We start from the raw sequence: 22,573 nt of genomic DNA on the forward strand, positions 1-22,573 counted from the left end.
CATTTCACTGGCTTCCCTTTCCTCTCTTGTCCCTGTGTCTGTCTGGGTTTTCCCAGCCGGCACACAGCAGTGGGGCTGTGGGGGAAGCAAGGTCCAAGTCCTCCTGCCCAGTTGAGGTGAGGGGCTGAGCTCCTCGGGCTCCCTTCTTGACACCCCAGAAGAAATTTGGGGGCTTGGGAGGTAGGAAAACACATTTGGAAGCGAAATACTCATTGAGCTCTTTGAGCCTGCTGCCCTTTCTGTCTCTGCTCTGCCCTCCTACTTGCATTCATCACCACTAGCCAGGACTACATGGGTTTAAACAGTCGCAGGGGTCGTAGCGAGCATTAATAAACCATATAAGTTAATTTTTCCTTTCTTGGGGAATATATAGTCCTCTGTCAGATCTGTCCCCTCCAGCAGCTCTCTGCCAGACTCTGTGCTGGTGCTCTGTTACCTTGCTGAGCTTTCTCAGCTTTAATGTGTCCCTGCTGCCGCAAGGCTCAAAAGTAAGTTTATGGCACATGAGCTCATGATGCGATTCATGCCCACACGGATGTGGCCTGTCCCTGGCATGGATGGGGGGGCTGGAGTGCTGGGACACCGTCTTGGGGGCTCTCCTGGGTCCCTGCTGCCTCAGAAAGCAGCTCTGCTATGGAGGAGAGCCATGCATCGGACAGGCAGCAAACAGGAGGTCAGGAGTTGAGGGAAGAGGAGGGGGATCGCATCGACATCTGGGAGCTGCGAATTCCATGACCTGCAGAGGGGAAAGCCTTAAAGGGAACTGCTTATTCCCGTGTTCCTTTTCAGTTGCTCACAGCTTTTCTTTTCCTATTGGTTCCTTGCAGCTTTTTTTTTCTCTTTGCTCTCCTTACCCAGTGGCACTCAGGGGTCCCTTTTTGAGCTGCCCTGGTTTTTTTTGTGGCCTTTGGACTGGGGGAGCTTCAGTGTAGGTTTCCAGCCCTGCTCTTGCTCTGTCTCTGGAAGCACCTCTCCCTGCCCAAGATATGGATCTGGGGCAAGCTGCTTAGTTTTCAGTGCTTTAGAATTATTGCATTAGAATTTGCTTTGAAAATAGCTTTTTTTTTTTCCTTTTTTTAAAAAAAGTTTTAAAAAAAGCAAGCCTCAGTGATTTTTCTGCTCCCTGTTTAGTAGGATCCTAACAGCAGTGTTAGCCAGGCAGGAGCGGGGTGCCTCAGGAATTTGTCCCTCCCCCGCAGAGAACTGCCAATGGGATGACTCATTATAAACTTAGCAGCCAGCCAAGACAGCCTGCTGCACGGAGTTGTTGGAAAGGTGGAGAAGGACCTTTCCCAGGGCAAAGCCAGGCGTGGTTCTGGCCTCTTGCAGCAAGAAGACTGGGCCATCCCCGTGGATCAAAGCTGGGGTGCCACTGCCTGGGCATCAGCAGCAGCACTCTCACTGGGTACCCCAGCCCCAAGGGAGCAGGATTTGGTGAACAGCACTTCTACACTTTCTCACCACCTCTGAGACCTTGTAAGCTTCTATCCCATCCTCCTTCAGCTTCCTCCCCAAACAGAGGAGTCCCAACTCCTTTAGTCCCTTGTACCAAGGCTCCATCTTTTAAGTTGCCCCTCTCTGTATCTTTTCAAACTCCACTGTGTCCTGGGGAGGTGCAAACTACACCACCATGGAGTACTCAAAGTGTGGATGTGCCTAGGTTTTATAGACCAATTCCCAGCACCCTGCCTGGTGATACCCAGCATTTTACTACCTTGCTTTGGCTGCTGCTACATGTTGCACTGAAGATTTCAGAGAGCTGTCAACCATGACTCCAAGCTCTTTCTTCAGTTGTGGTCAGTTCCAAGTTTGGCATTGCGTAGGCATGCTTCTGATAGAGGGGATTGTAAGAAACATGAAACTATAACAAAAAAAGCCTTAATATTTTCTAGTTTTTAGTAGTCTTCAGTACTGTAACTTGTATTTCTGCATTCATAGTGATCTAATGATGTAACTGTTGCACTAATCCCTGTTTTCTCATTAAGGAATGTAGTGGAAGGACATGGGCACAAGCTATCACTTAGTCGTTAGACAAAATAATTAAGTGAAACAAAAGTGGTCTTGGTTCTCAGCAAATAATTGGGATAATTGTGGGATAAAAGACACTCCTAAATAACTCTACTCCAGACAGCTCGGCCTTGGGAGGGCAAATGCGCCAAAGCTACAGAGACAAGGAGGCACCAAGAGAGCAACAAGACCGGAGCAAAACACCCTGAAGGACGTGATATACGTGATCCTGGAACTGAGTTTGCGCAGAAACAAATGTCAACCAGTGAACAGCATGATGAAGAGGATGGGCCTTCATCTTGGGACCCCCGAAGACCACCCAAAGATGCTAACAGACATGCGTGAAAGATATTTACATATGCTAATTAGTTCCTAGAAATATAATGAGTATTTACATGTGTGATTGTATTTAACCTGAAGCAACAGGGTGTCTGGCGCGCACGTTTGGAGGAGAAATCCCTCGTGTGCCTGGCCTCGCAATAAAGAATATCTGCTTAACAGTATACATTGTACTGTTAGGTTTTTCCTACCGGATCTTCGAATCACTTCAGATTATTTTTTCCATATATAACTATATGGTAAAACATGTACTTTGAAGCTCACTTGCCAGCTTTTTACTGGGCTCCAGCGTGCACAGTACTGCTATGCTTCATGTGCTGAGCTGCAGGCACATCCCTGGGTGTTGGGGTTGATGTAGCTTGAGAGTTAGCACGACTAGGCCGCTTAAGCAAAACAGCATAACTGAACAGGCCACTGGAAAGGGCAGCTAAGAATAACAATTGAGAAAGTGCTGACAGTGCACATGATGTGGGTTAGCAAAAACAAGATGTGCTCAAGGACGTGGAGGCGGTCTGTTGCTATTGGCGTTAGTGCATAGTTACCAATCATAAGGGAATATGGGGCGCGTGAACAGCGCGTGATTTATGTCTGTAGCCTATCCGAATAAGCGTGATCGCATGTACAGATATGAAAAATGTATATAACCACGCAAACGGAGCAATGAAGTGAACTGACTGTGCATTGTATCAATGTGTGAGAGTCGTTCCTGTCCCTGCACAGATGCTGAAACTCGGCACCTGGGTGCAGGCTGGCATCTTGGTGGCCCTGTCCTGCTCAGGATTACCCTGGCAGAGACTTTACCTGGTTTTCAGCCAATGATTTTGGGCTGTTCCTCTCAGATGAAGACCCAAAGAAAGGGATCTGGCAGGAGGCTGGGAAGGCTCTGGACTACTGTATGCTTCGCAACAGGATAAGCATCCATCCCATGTCCTTCCAGCTGGTACCCACCTTGGCTCTGTGGTCAGACGTGCCCACGGTGGGGAGGTGCTGCAGGTTCCTGCCCTGCTTCCTTGCATCGCACCTGGATGTACCCCATGCCCCCCTCCCCCACAATTGCACCGGGGAGATGGGAGCTGTCAGTACTGTGGCAGGATGCGGGCACCCTGCACCAGTGCTACTGCTGGGAGCTGTGCTCCACTGTGCTCACAGGACACCATGGAGTACAAGAACAAGCAGCGGCCCCTGAAGATCCGCATGCTGGATGGGACAGTGAAAACGTTGATGGTGGATGACTCCAAAACAGTCGTGGACATGGTCATGATGATCTGTGCCTGGATCGGTGAGAGGAGGGGCCAGCAGCAAGGAGGAGGAAGAGAAGTGGGGAGAGATGGCAGTGTCTGGTGGGGGATACCAGGGTACTGGCAGTAGCTCTGCGGCAGATAGCCTGGCAGTGGGGATGTCCGAGGGGTACGTGATGCTGGGGAGGGGACACCCCTCTGCACCCCATATTGGTCCGGGCTCTGTATTTGGTAGTGATGACATGCTGAGCTCAGTCCTCTGCACTTCTGCAGGCATCACCAACTACAATGAGTACTCACTTGTTCGGGAGATTATGGAAGAGAAGAAAGAGGAGGTTACCGGCACCCTCAGGAAGGACAAGACCCTGCTGCAAGATGAGAAGAAGGTGATGAAGCTCAAGCAGAAGTTGCACACAGATGAAGAGTGTATGTGCCTGCACATGCTGGGGATGGGGTCAGCCTGTGCCGAAGGCAGTGGGGAGGAGAGCTGGCAGGCAGGGAGGGAAGCAGGGTCCCCCCCGCAAGGGGAAGACCCAATGCGGGGGAGTGGAGAGGACTGTGACGAGGGGGCATGCACCCACGCTCCTTGGAGCCTCTCCTGTGTGGAGGCCCAGGGCAGAGGGATGAGAGCTGGGATGTACCAAATGGACATCCATTTCTTGCTCCGCATGAGCAGCCCCCGGGCCAGGACGAGTTCTGCTTGGTTGTCTGTCCCTGCTCACGCCCTGGTGTTGCCTGCAGTGAATTGGCTGGACCATGGCCGGACCCTGCGTGAACAAGGTATTGACAACAATGAAATGCTGCTGCTGCGGCGCAAGTTCTACTCTGACTAGAACGTGGACTCGCGAGACCCTGTGCAGCTCAACCTGCTCTATGTGCAGATACAACCCCCTGGAGCACCTCTCTCTGCTGCCCACTGCCAGTCCCCTGCCAGGGCTGGTGGCTGCGGAGCAGCATCTCCTGGGAGAGATTTCCTGGGTAAGAGCCAATGTTGGCAATCCCAGCCCTGCCCTCTGTACTCTAGAGCTTCCCAGGGAATCCTGTGTGTCCTCTGCCTGGTAGGAACCATCCTGAAGTCATAGAATCATAGAATGCTTTGGGTTGGAAAGGACCTTTAGAGGCCATCTAGCCCAACCCCCCTGCAGTGAGCAGGGACATCTTCAACTACACCAGGTTGCTCAGAGCCCCATCCAACCTGACCCTGAATGTTTCCAGGGATGGGACCTCCACTACCACTCTGGGCAATCCGTTCCAGTGTTTCACCACCCTCATGGTAAAAAATTTCTTCCTTATATCCAGCCTAAATCTACCCTCCCTTAGTTTAAAGCCATTATTCCTTGTGCTATCGCATCAAGCCCTGCTGAAAATATTTTCCCCATCTTTCCTATAGTCCCCCTTCAGGTACTGAAAGGCTGCAATAATGTCTCCCCAGAGCCTTCTCTTCTCCAGGCTGAACAAGCCCAACTCTCTCAGCCTGTCCTCATAGGAGAGGTGCTCTAGCCCTCGGATCATCTTTGTGGCCCTCCTCTGGACCCGCTCCAACAGCTCCATATCCTTCTTGTGCTGGGGGCTCCAGAGCTGGATGCAGGACTCCAGGTGAGGTCTCACGAGAGCGGAGCAGAGGGGCAGAATCCCCTCCCTCGACCTGCTGGCCATGCTTCTCTTGATGCAGCCCAGGATACGGTTGGCCCTCTGGGCTGCGTGTGCACATTGCTGGCTCATGTCCAGCTTTTCATCCACCAGTACCCCCAAATCCTTCTTGGCAGGGCCGCTCTCAATCCCTTCATCCCCCAGCCTGTATTGATAGTGGGGATTACCCCGACCCAGGTGCAGGACCTTGCACTTGGCCTTATTGAACCTCATGAGGTTCACACAGGCCCACTTCTCCAGCTTGTCCAGGTCCCTCTGGATGGTATCCCGTCCTTCTGGTGTGTCAACTGCACCACTCAGCTTGGTGTCGTCTGCAAACTTGAGAGGGTGCACTCGATCTCGCTGAGTCATTGATGAAAATGTTAAACAGCACCGGTCCCAGTACGGACCCCTGAGGGACACGACTTGTCACTGGCATCCATCTGGACATCGAGCCGTTGACCACTACCCTTTGGCTGCAATCTTCCAACCAATTCCTTAGCCACTGAACAGTCCACCCATCAAATCCATATTTCTCCACTTTAGAGAGAAGGATGTTGTGAGGGACTGTGTCAAAGGCTTTACAGAAGTCCAGATAAATCACATCCATAGCTCTTCCCTTGTCCACTGATTTAGTCATGCCATCATACAAAGCCACTAGGTTGGTGAGGCAGGACTTGCCCTTGGTGAAGCCATGCTGGCTGTCTCGAATCACCTCCCTGTCCTCCATGTGCCTTAGCAGAGCTTCTAGGAGGATCTGTTCCCTGGTCTTCCCAGGCACAGAGGTGAGGCTGACAGGTCAGTAGTTCCCAGGGTCCTCCTTCCTACCCTTTTTAAAAATGGGCGCACTGTTTCCCTTCCTCCAGTCACCAGGGACTTTGCCTGACTGCCATGACCTTTCAAATATTATGGAGAGTGGCTTGGCAAGGACATCAGCCAGTTCCCTCAGGACTCTGGGATGCATCTCGTCAGGTCCTATAGACTTATGTATATTCAGGTTCCTCAGGTGGTCCCAAACCTCGTCTTCCCTTACAGTGGGAAGGGCTTTGCCCCTCTGGACCCCATTTTGCAATTCATAGACTCGGGAGGGGCGAGGAGAGAGGTTGCCAGTGAAGACTGAGGCAAAAAAGTGGTTGAGTACCTCAGCCTTCTCCTCATCTGTTGATATGAGGTTGCCATTCTTTCTTATCAGGGGGGTTACGCTTTCTTTGACCTTCCTTTTCCGGCTGACATACCTGTAGAAGCCCTTCTTGTTATTCTTTGCATCCCTTGCCAAGTTCAGTTCCAGCTGCACCCTGACCCCATCCCTACACAACCGGGCAGCATCCCTATACTCTTCCCAAGATACCTGTCCCTGCTTCCACTGCCTGTGCAGTTCCCTCTTGCCCTTTAGTTTGACCAGCAGGTCTTGACTCAGCCATGCTGGTCTCTTTCCTCCCTTGCCTGACTTCTTACACCTGGGGACTAAGAGCTCCTGCGCTCTATGGAAAGTGTCCTTAAAGATCTGCCAGCTCTGTTGTGCTCCCCTGTCCCTGAGGACCGTTTCCCAGGGGGTCCTACTGACTGACTCCTTCAAGAGCTGGAAGTTGGCTTTCCTAAAATTTAGGGTCTTGACTATACTCCTCACTGTTCCCATATCCCTCAGGAGTGTGAACTCCACTAATGCATGATCACTGCAGCCCAGGCTGCCTCCAGTCTTGATGTCACCAATGAGCTCACTTGCATTGGTGAGCATCAGGTCCAGTATTGTATCCCCTTGGGTAGGGGTGTCTATTATCTGGCCTAAAAAGTTATCCTCAGTGCATTCTAGGAATCTCCTGGATTGCCTACAGCTTGCCGTGTTGCTTTTCCAGCAGATGTTGGGGTGGTTGAAGTCCCCCAGCAGGATGAGAGACTGCGAGCGCGAAGCCTCCTGGAGCTGGAGGAAGAAGGCTTCATCAGTAGGCTCCCCTTGATCAGGCGGCCTGTAGTAGACACCCACGACCAGGTTCCCTTTGATGCCTCTGCCTCTGATTCTTACCCGTAGGCTTTCAACCTGCTCGTGGCTATTCTTCAGGGACAGCTCTTCATACTGCATTGATTTCTTGATGTAGAGGGCAATGCCTCCAGCCTTCTTTCCCCACCTGTCCCTTCTGAACAGCCTGTCGCCATCGATAGCCACGCTCCACTCATGGGATTCATCCCACCAAGTTTCAGTAAGGGCAATCAGATCATAGCTTTTTAGCAGCCCGGTAGCTTCCAACTCTTCCTGTTTGTTTCCCATGCTGCATGCATTCGTGTAGAGGCACTTCATCTGGGCTGTTGGCCATGTCACCTTCTTAGAGGAACACCCCTTGTTTCCCTTGGGGTGTTTCACAGAAGCCTCCTTGTTGGCTCCTACTACCTCAGGAGCTCCCAGCTCATCTCCGCAATACTTTGACTGTGCTGCAGTGTCCCCAGCATGCTTCTGGGCAACAGGCTGAGGGCCCGTACTAGCACCCTGTCCCTCCAACCATTGTGTGTCACCCCATAGTTTGTCACCGGCAAGCCTGATATGTTCCTCCTCCCCCTTCACATCTAGTTTAAAGCCCTGCCAATGAGCCCTGCAAGCTCTTGAGCAAAGACCCTCTTTCCCCTTTGAGAAAGGTGAATCCCATCTGACGCCAGCAAGCCTGATGCTGTGTAGGCCATCCCGTTGTCAAAGAACCCAATGTTGTGTTGGTGACACCAGCCACGGAGCCATGTATTAATAGATTGGGTCCGCCTGTTCCTTGCAACGTCACTGCCTGCCACTGGAAGGAGGGAGGAAAAAATAACCTGTGCCCCGGATTCCCTCACTAGTTGCCCCAAGGCCCTGAAGTCTCTTTTGATCACCCTTGGGCTATGTACTGCAACTTCGTCCCCACCCACGTGGAAGAGCAGTAGCAGGTAGTAGAAGTCCTGCTTCTGTTCCTCTCCCAGGCATGGTGATGGTCCCTGTAGGGGACAGCCTGCTCCTAGATCCTCTTTTTCGTGGCCATTTCTTTTCTGTCTGGAAAATGCGTCCTGCCCAGAGTGGAGGGGAGCGGTGGCAGGGCTGCGTGGCTGCCCAGCCCACAGCGGTGTCTTCTCTTCCCACACAGGCTTGCGATGACATCCTTAATGGTTCCCACCCTGTCTCCTTTGATAAAGCCTGTGAGTTTTCTGGTTACCAGTACCAGATCCAGTTTGGGCCACACAACGAGCAGAAGCATAAGCCTGGCTTTCTGGAGTGAGTGTCCCGGGGAATCCCTGAGCTTGTCTCCAGGTGGCTCAAGCAGCTCAGCAGCCCCCAGCACTGCGCCAGCACACAGCACTCGGGGATGCGGACGTCTCTGGAGTGACCTCTCTCTTCTCTGCATCACAGTGCCCAAGCGTGGAGGTCCATGCCAGCTACAAGGGGTGCCAGCCCCCCGTCTTGCTCCCTCTGCCACCTCCCTGGGACATGCAGCCAGCTCCCCTTCTGATGAGGGGGACCTCAGCCTGCCATACAGCCTCTCCTGATGCCACGTGAGGGGCTGCATCCTTAGCACCTCCAACCTGCTCTTGGCAGGGTGGCTCCTGGGACAGCTTTCATTACTGCAGCAACCTCTCCCACATCCTTCCTGCTCCCCAAAACTCCCAGCCCATGCCCTGGCAGGGGTTTGTCCAAAGTTCTGGGTTGGGCCTCTTTGTAGGCAAACACTGGCTTTGGGCTCTGCCACTAACAGCTGGCTTGGCTGTCTCTTGGCAGACTCAAGGATTTCCTGCCCAAGGAGTACATCAAGCAGAAAGGGGAGCGCAAGATCTCCATGGTGGTTGAGGCTGTTCTTGTCCCTGGAGGCAGCATGTAGTGGCTTAGCAGGTGAGAAATAGGAGCATGAATCTGTAGGTGGGCATACAAGGCAGCTCCTGAGGTCTCAGAGGGTCAGAGGGATGATGTAGCAGGGGCAGGTGATGCCGGTGGGGCAGGGAGAGCCTGGAAAGGCAATGATAAAGTGATGGTGGCACAGCCAGGGGACTGTGGAGCTAGTGTGATGTTCTCTTTTTGCTGTTGCAGGCCCATAAGAACTGTGGGAACATGAGCAAGATTGAGGCCAAAGTTTGCTACGTGAAACTTGCCCGTTCCCTCAAGACCTACAGGGTTTCCCTCTTCCTGGTCAAGGGAGAGCAGTGGATCCCCTGGCCAAAATTTCCCTTCTCCAGCATCTCTCCATCTGTTTTTGAGCTGCTTCCCATCAACCAATGTTGCTCCAGTTTTCCCTGCATCCCCACTATCTGCCTGTCCTTCTTGGCCTTCCCTGTGCACTGCCTTCCCGCTTCTTGGTTCACAATTTTTCTCATTTTCAAGCCCCACGTCATTGTTGTCACCACCTGGAAGTGTGGCCTTGGGGGTGTTTGGCAGCCAAGGGAGGCTGTCGTGGTTTAACCCCAGCTGACAACTAAGCACCAGACAGCCACTTGCTCACTCACCCCCGGTGGGATGGGAGAGAGAATCGGAAGGGTAAAAGTGAGATAACTTGTGGGTTGAGATAAAGACAGTTTAATAGGGAAAGCAAAAGCCATGCACACAAGCAAAGCAAAACAAGGAATTCATTCACTACTTCCCATCGGCAGGCAGGTGTTCAGCCATCTCCAGGAAAGCAGGGCTCCATCATGCATAACGGTTACTTGGGAAGGCAAACACCATCACTCCGAACGTCCTCACCTTCCTTCTTCTTCCCTTAGCTTTATATTGCTGAGCATGATGTCATATGGCATGGACTATCCCTTTGGTCAGTTTGGGTCAGCTGTCCTAGCTGTGTCCCCTCCCAGCTTCCCATGCACCTGGCAGCATGAGAAGCTGAGAAGTCCTTGACTGCCTAGCAACAACTGAAAACATAAACATATTATCAACATTCTTCTCATACTAAATCCAAAACATAGCCCCATACTAGCTAATATGAAGAAAATTAACTCTATGCCAGCTGAAACCAGGACAGTATTCACTCCTTATTCGATACTATTTACATCATGCTCAGGTCCCACACTATCCAATACATCCTCATTAACCACCCTACCCCCCTTCCCATTCTTTGATATAATACTGCTTTGGTTTGGCCTGGATAAATGCCAGGTGCCCACCAAAACCACTCTATCACTCCCCCTCCTCAGCTGGACAGGGGAGAGGAAATATGATGAAAGGCTCGAGGGTCGAGATAAGGACAGGGAAAGATCCCTCACCAATTACTGTCACAGAATCACAGAATAGTAGGGGTTGGAAGGGACCTCTGTGGGTCATCTAGTCCAACCCCCCCGCCGAAGCAGGGTCACCTACAGCAGGCTGCACAGGACCTTGTCCAGGCGGGTCTTGAATATCTCCAGAGAAGGAGACTCCACAACCTCCCTGGGCAGCCTGTTCCAGTGCTCCGTCACCCTCAGAGGGAAGAAGTTCTTCCTCATGTTCAGACGGAACTTCCTGTGCCTCAGTTTGTGCCCATTGCCCCTTGTCCTGTCACTGGGCACCACTGAAAAGAGCTTGGCCCCATCCTCCTGACACCCACCCTTCAGATATTTGTAGGCATTTATAAGGTCCCCTCGCAGCCTTCTCTTCTTCAGGCTGAACAAGCCCAGTTCCCTCAACCTCTCCTCGTAGGGGAGATGCTCCAGTCCCCTCACCATCCTTGTAGCCCTCCGCTGGACTCTCTCCAGTAGCTCTTCATCCTTCTTGAACTGGGGAGCCCAGAACTGGACACAGTACTCCAGATGAGGCCTCACCAGGGCAGTGTAGAGGGGAAGGAGAACCTCCCTTGTCCTGCTGGCCACACTCTTCTTGATGCACCCCAGGATCCCATTGGCCTTCTTGGCACCCAGGGCACACTGCTGGCTCATAGTTAACCTGTCGTCCACCAGGACACCCAGGTCCCTCTCCGCAGAGCAAAGTCACGGACGAAACAGACTGAACTTGGGGAGAAAAGGGAGTTTAATTCATCACCAATCAAATCAGAGTAGGATAGGGAGAAATAAAACCAGATCTTAAAACACCTTCCCCCCACCCCTCCCTTCTTCCCGGCCTCAACTTCACTCCTATTTCTCCACATTCTCCCCCCCCTGAGCGGCGCAGGGGGATGGGGAATGGGGGTTACAGTCAGTTCATCACACATTGTCTGTGCCGCTCCTTCCTCCTCAGGGGGAGGACTCCTCACACTCTTCCCCTGCTCCAGCGTGAGGTCCCTCTCACAGGAGACAGTTCTCCACAAACTTCTCCAACGTGAGTCCTTCCCATGGGCTGCAGCTCTTCACAAACTGCCCCAGCGTGGGTCCTTCCCACGGGGTGCAGTCCTTCAGGAACAGGCTGCTCCAGCGTGGGTCCCCCATGGGGTCACAAGTCCTGCCAGCAAACCTGCTCCGGCGTGGGCTCCTCTCTCTCCACAGGTCCGCAGGTCTTGGCAGGAGCCTGCTCCAGCACGGGGCTCCCCACGGGGTCACAGCCTCCTTCGGGCATCCACCTGCTCCAGTGTGGGGTCCCTTCCACGGGCTACAGGTGTATATCTGCTCCACCGTGGACCTCCATGGACTGCAGGGCTACATCCTGCCTCACCATGGTCTTCATCACGGGTCGCAAGGGAAAACTCTCTGCTTTGGCATCTCGAGCACCTCCTCCCCCCTCCTTCTTCACTGACTTTGGTGTCTGCAGAGTTTTTTCTCTCACATCGTCTCACTCCTCTATCTCAACTGCCATTTTACCGCATTTTTTTCCCCCTTCTTAAATATGTTATCCCAGAGGCACTACCAACATCGCTGATTGGCTTGGCCTTGGCCAGCGGTGGGTCCATCTTAGAGCCAGCTGGCACTGGCTTTATCAGACATGGGGGAAGCTTCTAGCAGCTTCTCACAGAAGCCACCCCTATAGCCCTTCCGCTACCAAAACCTTGCCATGCAAACTCATAACAAATACACAGATATCGTTCCCCTAGTCCATGGACTACCCCTGTAAAATGTCTGTAAAATGTCCACAAATCATAGAATCATAGAATCATTAAGGTTGGAAAAGACCTCTAAGATCATCAAGTCCAACCGTCAACCCATCACCACCATTCCTACTAAACCATGTCGTGAAGTTCCATGTCTACACATTTTTTTGACACCTCCAGGGATGGTGATTCCACCACTTCTCTGGGTAATGTCCATTGAATTAATTTAGTCCATGACTTTGGGCTCCATCTGTTATGGTGGTCAATCAGGACAGGAGAGGTGGTGTGTTGTGTGGATTTACTCAGCACCAAAGCCAGCTCAGTTTGAGTCACTGCTGCACTTGCACTGTTTCTCATAAGGCTTGTCCTCCATTGGTTCAGGTGGTTCCTGCTACAGTAATTCCTATAACATGAAACTCAAATCATGGGTTACAACAATTTAAAGGTATTTCTGTTACAATCTCCACCCCTGGTCCTTTTGGGCCAGCTTACAGGGTTTAACACTGCAATGAACTCCTCCCCTTGCTCCTAGCCTGGCTAGCAACAAGGGGTTCCTGCTACAGTAATTCCCATAAAATGCAACTCAAATCCTGGGTTTAACTTTACTCCTGAATTCTCTACCTCCTTTGTCCCCCCCACCAAGTGGCACAGGTGGATGGGGAATAGGGGTTGCGGTCAGTTCATCACACGTTGTCTCTGCTGCTCCTTCCTCCTCAGGGGGAGGACTCCTCACGCTCTTCCCCTGCTCCAGCGTAGGGTGCAGTCCTTCAGAAATCCACCTGCTCCAGTATGTGGTCTTCCACGGGCTGCAGGTGGAGATCTGCTCCACCGTGGACCTCCATGGGCTGCAGGGGGACAGCCTGCCTCACCATGGTCTTCACAATGGGCTGCAGAGGAATCTCTGCTCTGGCACCTGGAGCACCTCCTCCCCCTCCTTCATTGTCCTTGGCGTCTGCAGAGTCGTTTTGACTTGAGTTCATGCTGCAGTTCCAGCCTGTCCAGTACAGCAGCACAGAAACAGCAGCGATGACCTGGCCATCTGTCAGCCCAGGCACATCGCCATTGCTGTTATCAAAAACATAGAATCATAGAATAGCACATTCCAATCAAACCTGTCATTATCTTGAACCTTTCAAGTCCCTGTTTGGGCCTTAAAGGTCTCTGCCTGGACAGATCCGTCCCAGGAGCAGCCTGTAATCTTTCTGTCATGGCCCACAGGAGAAGATGAAGGAGAAGAGCAAGCTGGTGCCACGGCTGCTGGGGATCACTAAGGAATACGTGATGCGCATGGATGAGAAGACCAAAAGTGATTCAGGAGTGGAGCCTGACCAATATCAAGCACTGGGCAGCCTTGCCCAAAAGCTTTACCCTGGTAGGGGCCAGCCCTGGTCCTCCACCCCGCCTCCCTGGTGGTGCCCCTGTGGGGGGCTGCTCTCACGCCAACCCCTCTCTTGGGTATTGCCCTGCAGTGGGACAGCCTTGCCTTCCTCTGGTGCCTCTCCCAGCCCCAGCTTCTGTTTTGGAGGCCGGCACTGGGTGCTTAGTGCATACCAGAGGGGCTCAGGATAGCCGCGCCCTGCTCCAGTGCTACCCTGTGTTGTGCCATTGCAGGATTTGAGAGATTACCAGGATGGTTACTACTTGGTGCAGACGATGGAGGGGGAGCAGATTGCCTAGCTGATTGCTGGCTACATTGACATCATCCTGAAAAAGGTTAGGATTTAAAGCATTTAAAAAGGTCCCTCTGCATCTGCTCCCTACGAGCAACCTAACTGCGGGACTCACTCATACCCACCCTGGGCAGACACTTTGCAGTGGTATGGGGCATTTCCCAGAGGGTGGTGCAGAGGGGAGACCCCCTTTTTTCTGGATGCACCCCCTTTTGCAGAGGCGCTTTCCTAGAGTGCTGCCATCAACAGCATGTTATACCATGTTGTGAGGGGGTGCATGAGATGAATATTTGAGCCTGAACACAGAGCCCCTGGCATACCTCAGTCTGTCCCTGTGTTGTAGGCTTCAGCTCAGCAAGCCCTGACTGGCACCATCGACTCCAGCATGCAGGCTGTGCACGCAGTCCAGGCCACACTGGACGACTTCAAGACCTTGCCACCCCTTGGGCAGGATGCTGTGAGTGCTGGGTGAAGAGGAGGTGCTGGGGGGAACCTTGCTGGAGGTTGCTGACCAATCTGGGTGAGGCTGGCCGCATTCCTAGGAGAGGTGTCAGCAGCTCCCAGGAAGAGCTGCTGCTTGCAAAGAGGTGGGGTTGTATCCAGCTCTAGGGGCAGGAGCGGAGAGGGGTGCTTGGTCATGTCAATTGGTCAGGATGGGCTGGGGAGTTTTGGGTGGTGACAGCTCTTCCTTCCCTCTTTCTTGTCTCCTCTCTCCTGCATCGTTCTGTGTGAACGTGGGCGCAGCTCCCCACCTCCACCATCACCTCCTGACCTTGTTCTCCCAATTTCAGGCATCCAAAACTTGGCACAAAAACAAGATGGATGAGTCGAAGCATGAGATCCACTCCCAAGTGGATGCTATCACTGTTGGCACAGCCTTGGTGGTCAACCTCACTGCAGGTATATGGAGGGTTAGAGAAGAGGGATGCCCCGTCTCTGGAGGAGGCTTGGTCTCTCATCTGGCAGAAGGTTGCATCTCCTGTCCTCCATCAGAGACTGGAGGAGTCAGCCTGCCCTAGCTAGAGCTAAATCAGCCCTGACTGCTGCTAATGTGCCCGTAGAGCTGGCTGTGCCCCCACAGCTCGCCCTGCCTTTACATCCCCCAACATCCCTGCTTGTGCCCAGCCCAATCCTTCCTCCCAGACTTTGGCTGACCTGCCATCCTCTGAACCAAGAGTGTGTTATCCAGTCCCTGCTATAGCTCCGGGCACAGCCACAGCATGGTGTAGCTCTTCTTCCCCAGGCTCTCTTGCCCAAACTGCAAATGTCTTTCAGGCTTAGGAGCCAGGGCATCTCTACCCCTGCTCCTGGGAAGGAGGACCACATCAGTGACAGGTGCGAGGATGCTCTTGAAGCATCACTGAAGCACATCCCATCCTGACTTGTCTCCTCCTTGTGCAGGGGATCCAGCAGACACAGACTATACTGCCGTGGGCTGCACCATCACCACCATTTCTTCCAACCTGATGGAGATGTCCAAGGGCGTGAAGCTGCTGGCCGCACTGATGGAGGATAAGGGAGGGAATGGGCAGCAGCTTCTGCAGGCAGCCAAGAACCTGGCAAGAGCTGTCTCGGACCTGCTGAAAACGGCACAGCCTGCCAGTGCTGAGGTGGGAGGCAGGAGGGGCAGTGGGGCCAAGAGGCAGGTGGAACACAAGGGGAGCCATTAGGAGAGTTTTTAGGGCTTGCTCATGAGCCTGGTGTTGCTTTTGCCTCATTCCTCACAGCTTCGCCAAATCTCCTGCAGGCTGCTGGCTTTGTGGACCAGACCAGAGGGGAGGTGCTGCAGCAGATTGGGGAGAGTGACACTGACCCTTGGTTCCAGGTGAGTGCACCTGGCGGCACCCAGGGACACCTGCTCCCTAAAATCTTTGGCCTTTGCACAGGACCGGCAGGAGGGCTCCAGGCCAAAGCTTAGCCTGGTGCATGGCAGTGACTTTGCCCATCTCCAGCCCTAGAGCCACTGTGATATAACATCTCTTATCTTGTGGATTCCCACGTAGATCCCAGAAAGCCAGTGTGCTTGGATTCTGCCTGCCTCTGACCTAAAGATGGTAAAAGGGGGCTATAAGCATGGCTTGGTGGTCCCTGACCTCTCTGATGTGAGGAGTGCTCCTCTGGGGATGATCAGCTGAACTCTTTGGAGAAGGATTGTTGTCAAAAATCTGCTTTTCTGATTGGTGGTCAGCTCTCAGAAGTCCATGCACTCAGGTCACCGCTCAGGCAAGTGCTGCCCCAGGAATCCTCCCTTGCAGCCACCTTGGCTCCTGCCTGCTGCCCTCTGTCCGTGGTCAGGAGCTGCCTGCCTGCCCTCATGGGGAAACTGGAGTGGCTGGAGCCACGTGGGATTTTGGGGGGGGGGGGGTTCTTTTTTTTTTTTGACTGAGCTGGCTTCCAGCTGGCCTGTTTTCCCACAGCTGCTGCTTCCAGCACAAGGGAGGTAGCACACTGTGCTGGGGAGGGGGATCCAGCAATAGTATAGACCAAAACAGACGCCAGAAAGGAGTTTCTGTTCACTGCAGCCACACGGCCTCAACACGAGAGGAAAAGCCTGGACAGAGAGCCAAGGAGAGCAGAAAAGCTAGCACCAGGGCAGGGGGCCGTGCACAGCCAGGCAGCAGTATCAGAACAGGGCAGCCCCAAGGGGCAGATTTAGGACCTGGAAGACGATTTGCACACGTGTGAGGTGCTCTACCCTGCAGCTGCCAGGCCCGAGTGTATCTACTTCTCTCCCTGGGCTCCGCTGGTGGGATGGCTGCTTCTTTGCCACAGTTGGATGCTGCAGACTGGGGACTCTGGAGCTGGGTGCGTGTGCTCTCCAGCCTCTCCTCCTGTCGGGAAGGGTGATGGTTTGCAACAGGAGTAGTCTTGGCTTGCAGGAGGTGAGGGGATGCTGTGACATTTTTGGCTTGGTGGCTGGAGGCTTAGCTGCCATGGAGAGCGGGGCCACTCACCGCAGGTCGGGTGCCAAGTGGGGAAGCAGTTTGCTGTGTGCTGGTCACTGCCTGTTGCATGCTGACAGGGTGGCTTCATGCCTTCCCTGCTGCCCCTGGGGGAGAGGAGGCTGGTTGCTGTGTCATACCCCTCCTTTAGCCCCAGGAATGACAGCAGAGATGTAGCCTGTCACTAAAGTGCTAGAAAATTGCTGGCATGCCTGCAGTACAGGTGACCAGTGTGGGCAGCAGCTCCTGCTCACCTCCTGCTGGTGGGGTGAGCCCATGGGCAGGCAGTGCCGTGGGACGGCACTGATGTTGCCCACAGTGTAGCTGTGCCCATGGCTGGCTTGTGCCTGCTGTTTGGCCAGAGCCCGGTGCAGGGTGCGAAGCTGGGTAGTGCTGGCAGTGTCTCACAGCAGCTTGTCACTGTGGTACAGTCAGGGACTCGGTACAGGTTGTTGCCTGGGGAGTGGGCAGTGAATAAAATAGGTTATGGGTGTTGGGGTGATGCTGAGTGTTGCCCGAGCTGCTCTGAGCAGTGGTCATGGAAGCATCCTGGCGCAAGGAGGTGCCGCAGTGCAGGCTGCAGCTGGAAGCCAGGTTACAACATGCATGCGGTAGGGATGGGAGTTCGAGGTGTTGCCAGTCACTCCAGGTGTTTGGTGCTGCCGATGCTGTGGTGGATGAAAGCCCCCCCCTCCCCCCCGCTGCTGGTTCTCCCACTGCTGCTCCCGCCTTGACCCTCTCAGTCGTTGTCGCGTTAATTTGGCAGAAAATAAACCCCCTTGCTTTCTAACGCTCTTCACCGCAGTGAGAGGCTAGGTGCGGCTAGGTTTAAATTCTGAGTGATGTCCAATTTGCCACTACCAGTCCAGTCGCGTTTAATATGTATATTAAACTCCCACGATTCTGGATACACTAATAGCAGTCTGCACCTTCAGTCCAGTCGCGCTCATGAACTAGCACGGCCGCATTCGGTCGTGTTCAGTGAGAAACTGTGACAACTGGCTCCTTAAACAGTGCAGTTTTATTTGTGCAACAGGTATAGAGGTTTTCTGAATTGCCGGTGATAGTGACTGTCTGCAAGAAAGCACGTGCAAATATAAAACGCGTGAAAAGGTTGTAGGAACTATTCCCAAGAAAAGCGAAACATTAGGGAGTAACTATTCCCGAGAAAAGCGCTTAGTTTAAGTCTCACCCAAGGTATCCCGAGGGGGGGAGAAGCAAGGCTCAGCCCGTCGGCCAGTCACGGCTGTCGGAGGCAGTCTGAGGTGGAGTTTCCCTTGACTTGCTCACTGTGTTATCTTCTTTTCCTCTGAAAATCTACGGTGTTATCTTCTTCTCCGAAAATCCCCCATTTCCCTGGCTATTTTTATATCCTTTCTACCTTTAAGGTGGAGTTTGAGTGACTGTAGTCATACATACCTTTTATCATGATTGGTGTAAATTCTCTCGCTTCACATTTAAAGGTATAGTTTACAAAAAATCGAGAGCGCAGACTTGAAGAGGGGTGGTCGCACCTCGGAGGCGGGTAGCCTTCGGGATGGAGGTGTGTTTTGGTATTAAAATGATATTAGAACGAGCAAAGTTCACGAGAGGGTAGCACTTTGGCAGGGTTTCGAAAACCTGTTGGCTCAGGGGGCCAGATGAGCTGCTGATCAGTTCTAGAGAACCGTTTCTTCCCGCTTTATCATCACAGTGTCCACTCTGCTCCATCCTCTATGGTACGTTGCAGGGAGTTGCTGTGTTAGTGGATTCCTCGCATGCCTGCTGCAGCTGTGTCCCATCCTCAGAGCTCCTTTTGATTTCATGCTTTTCCTCAATGGGTGAACACTGCTACGTTTTTCATATAAACCTTAATTTTCAGATGTAAAACCTTAATTTTACTAATAATTCCACATATTCCACCCCGTGACTAAAGTCACTCAAACTTCACTAGATTTGGGATTAATCTGGAATGTCACACGTGTTCCTATGGTAAGGGTTGTCAAGTACAAATAAATTTTGGGGAGCTAGCAAGCGAGTTAACTTTTTCATCATAAGCCAAAGTTTAACATACAAAGCAAGTGTTAAAACAAAGCACAATATGATGAGTATTAATAAAACAACAACGGGATGCAACATCTTGTTAAAGAGTCCTGTAGCTGTTGGCGACCATCCAAAAAGAGTGTCCCACCATTTGTGTCCTCCGTCTTCTTTGACTCTCTCCAGTACTTGATGTATCTCTTCCACATCATGATGGACAGTAATTAGAGTCTTTTGTCCATTTTCTTGGGCCTCCTTTAACAGTCATTTCAAGTCATCATGTTGTAGCAGCTTTTTCACCAATCTGATGTTCATTCCAATGGGGACAGGCAGCAAATCGTGAATCAGTGTATAGTTGGTCTGTAACAGTTGGTGAGACGTAACAGGAGTCGAATAACTGAAATCGCATCCAACAATGTTAGTGAAATTACAAACACAAAAATTCAAATGATTATCAATATCTGTGACCATGTTATCTATGAATATAAAATTACAAGGAGATCTCATGCAAACACATCCTTTCCCAATATATACAAGCACAGTGTTGGGGGTATCTCAAAATGACAAATGTTTTGTTTGGTGTCGAGACAAATGTCTTGTGCTTTAAGGGTATTACTGTCACAAATAAAGTCTTGTTGTTTTCGTGTGATACATGCAGCGACGTCAACAGTTTGCCATTTGTCACCATCTTTTTTGGCCCACACTCTATGCTCAATAGGATAGAGTACCGTTCCATTGTGATTTAATCCTAATGCGATGATCGGGTGTATGGTATATACCGAGGCATTTTGTATCGTTAAGACAAAAGCAGTGGCCTTACTCTCAGTGGGGTCGTAGGTGAAATTAACTAGGTACCACCAGGACTGAAATTTTCTCTCAGTCAATTGCATTATCCCATATCACTTTTTGAATTTCAGTAGGTAAGGTGCCTTCTTCACCTTCCCTTATAATTGCAGCAGTCATCAATTGCATCCAAAGCTGGGCTTGGATACAGCTGAGTGCTAAAGAAATATTGCTTTGGGCTGCACCAAGTGCACTTGCAATCAGCTGATGGGCCTTTTCACTTGTTTCTTCCCACTGAGGTAATATATTAGAAAAAAGCCATTGGTGATTTCCCAGAGTTAAAAGGGAAGACCGTAGGGAGTGTTCTAACCTATTCAAGTCACCTGTAGTTGTGACTAGTTTGTTAGCAAGTACTTCAGCATCTATACTGTTTAAGACTCCCAAGCTTGTTCCTAAGATACCAGTTACATCTCTCTTCAATCGCTGTGAGGAGGTAAGGGTTCGTTCATGTAACCATGCATACCATCCCACATAGGATGTACCTAGGACAGGTGAGCAAATAGGTTTGATGGCAGAGACATTAATCTGCATTGATAGAGAATAGGTCGGGTTAAACAATATTTGTTGTTGACCGGTATTTTTGATAACGTAAGGACCAATGTTAAAAATGTAAGGATTTAGACCTGTGGATGTCTGAATGGATTAATTCTCAAAATTTTGTTAGGGTGACATTGTGATTGGTACAGGCATAGCCGTAGTTGAAGTCTTTTCCTGTGATATGTCTAACCCAAAATTTAAATGATAGTGCTTTGTCTCCTTTGTCAGTGCTTCCCAAACAGACAACAGATACTGACTGAATTATAGTAAAATTGAACCAACAAACATCAGATGCACAATGCTTCCTATCTATTGTGGGTTCTGTTTTTTGTTCAGGAAATTTCCTGATAGTAACTTGGGTTGAAGGAGGGAAATCTTTTCTACTACTAGCATTAAAGGTTCGACAACCTATGTGGATTGTTTTCCCTTTTTCGACCTTCCATCTATGCATCGAATGCTTCCATTCTGATTCATGTATTTGCAATTCTCTGTTGTCATATATGATGACAGTTGCTAAATTCATTCCTGCTAAGTCTTTTCCCATAATCCCTGTATATCCGAAATAGGCTTTTGACCAAGGGTCATCAGAGGTTGTGGTGTTAAGGGGTAGATTTTTAGATCCACTTTGCAGGGTCTTTATGAGATCATTGTCAGATGGTTCAAATGAAGGGAGTGAAGTTGAAATAGGTTGTTTAGTCCTGTCAGATTTGATTGTGTCTAATAAAGGCTTGAGACCATGGCCACTTCGGGTCATGTTGACTACAGATCAAAGGGAAATGTATTGGTAAGATCAAACATAATATAATGAAATTCATCATTCTAAAACTTGGGTTTACAAATGATTATGTATGTGAAAAATACTGTTACAGCTAGACTGAGGGACAGAATTCTGTGGATGCACTCGAGGTTAGCGTAAGCCAATGCGTCCGTCCACGTGCAGTTCATCCAGAATTCCTGTGAACACAAAAAGAAGAAAAGCACGCTCGGTCTTTGTTGACCGACGGGGTTAAAAGGAAGGTGAAATCCACCGGGTGCTGATCCGGTGTATCTTTCCTGAGCAATCTTTAGCTTCCCATGCATAGGGATTTTTAGGAGTGACTAGTACCATTGGTACTGCTCCAATTTGAGGCATTTCTACTAGCACAGGTTGTCTTGCATAAAAACTTGTAGGGTATTTTACCACTTCAGCAATATTTGGAACTGCGGCAGTTAGGGGTGTAGTACTGGCATTTACTTCTTTTTTCCGATTTTACTACCACCCCGTCAATACCGGCAAGTGCTGCTGCTGGCAATGGGTATTGCCGAACATTAGTGATTTTAGAGGGGGGTAATGGTATGGAGGTTTCTAGGAGACTTAATGCTATTGTGCCTAACCCCTTTTCATGTCCTGCAAAGCTCCACACAGTTCCATCGGGGAGTTTCCACACTCGCCCGTGCAGCAAATCAAATCCTAAAAGATTAGTGTGTGCAACACCCACTAACACTTCTTTCCTGGTCATTCTCTGTTCTCCTGGTAACCAGAGGGTGATTTTTGCAGTGGGGCATGTTTTTATCACGCCATCAATCCCCATAAATTTGACTTTGCGTTGGGTGGGTTTTATGCCTAGAAGTTGTGCTGTTTTATTAGCGATTACTGACATTTGGGCCCCGGTATCGATAAGAAATTCGGTTAATATTTTTCAGGGTCCAATGGGAAGGGCAACAATAGGTTCGTTAATGTTACCAGGGAGCCATTGAATCGCTAGTATCCGCCGGGCAGGGTGGCTCACTGCCCTCCCCGGGGATGGGAGTTTTTTTTTGCTGGGACTCTGACAAATCAATCAAGTTAGATTCTGGTGCAAAAGGCACAACACTGTCATAACCGGGAGATTCTCCGGTTGGACGCTTTACCCCAACCGAATTATTTTTTCTAGTTAAGGATTGGACCAGTGCACGGAGATCTTCCATAGGGCACCGTGCAAGTGCCGTCGAGGTATTCCCAAGTCAAGGGCTTTACGCCACAACTCATTTCGCTCCTTATCAGGTTTAAATCTCCCGTCAGGTTTAGGGCTGTGAGTATGCATTTGATCAGATTTGGAGTTTTTTATGTGGACCTGGCAAATCCTTCAGGTAGGATCGGGGGGCTTTTCACCAGTTAGGGTAGCCCAGCCCATTTGGCGTCTGTACTTGTCTATTTCCTGTACATATTCATTCCAGGTGGGTATATGGTTACGCCGACCCCGACCGTGGTTAGGGTTATCACAAATCTCCCGTATGCGGTTTCAAGTTTCGACCGTAAATGGCTGAAGGAAATCGGGGAAACCACGAATGAGAGGGGCTAGTCAGTCTGGGTCAATAGGAGCTAACATCGGGGATTTTTGGAACTCCTCCCGGTCATACATAGCTTGCAGACAAGCTGCTTTTCGTACTGCTGCAGACAG

The 22,573-nt window shown here is 51.0% G+C and overlaps 1 pseudogene; it reads left to right on the plus strand.

The window, feature by feature from the left end:
* The window catches only part of LOC142365512 (talin-1-like), a 46,727-nt pseudogene that overhangs the window by 5,961 nt on the left and 18,193 nt on the right, over nt 1-22,573 (plus strand).

This window comes from Opisthocomus hoazin, chromosome W (assembly GCF_030867145.1).
Source record: "Opisthocomus hoazin isolate bOpiHoa1 chromosome W, bOpiHoa1.hap1, whole genome shotgun sequence".
NCBI lineage: Eukaryota > Metazoa > Chordata > Aves > Opisthocomiformes > Opisthocomidae > Opisthocomus > Opisthocomus hoazin.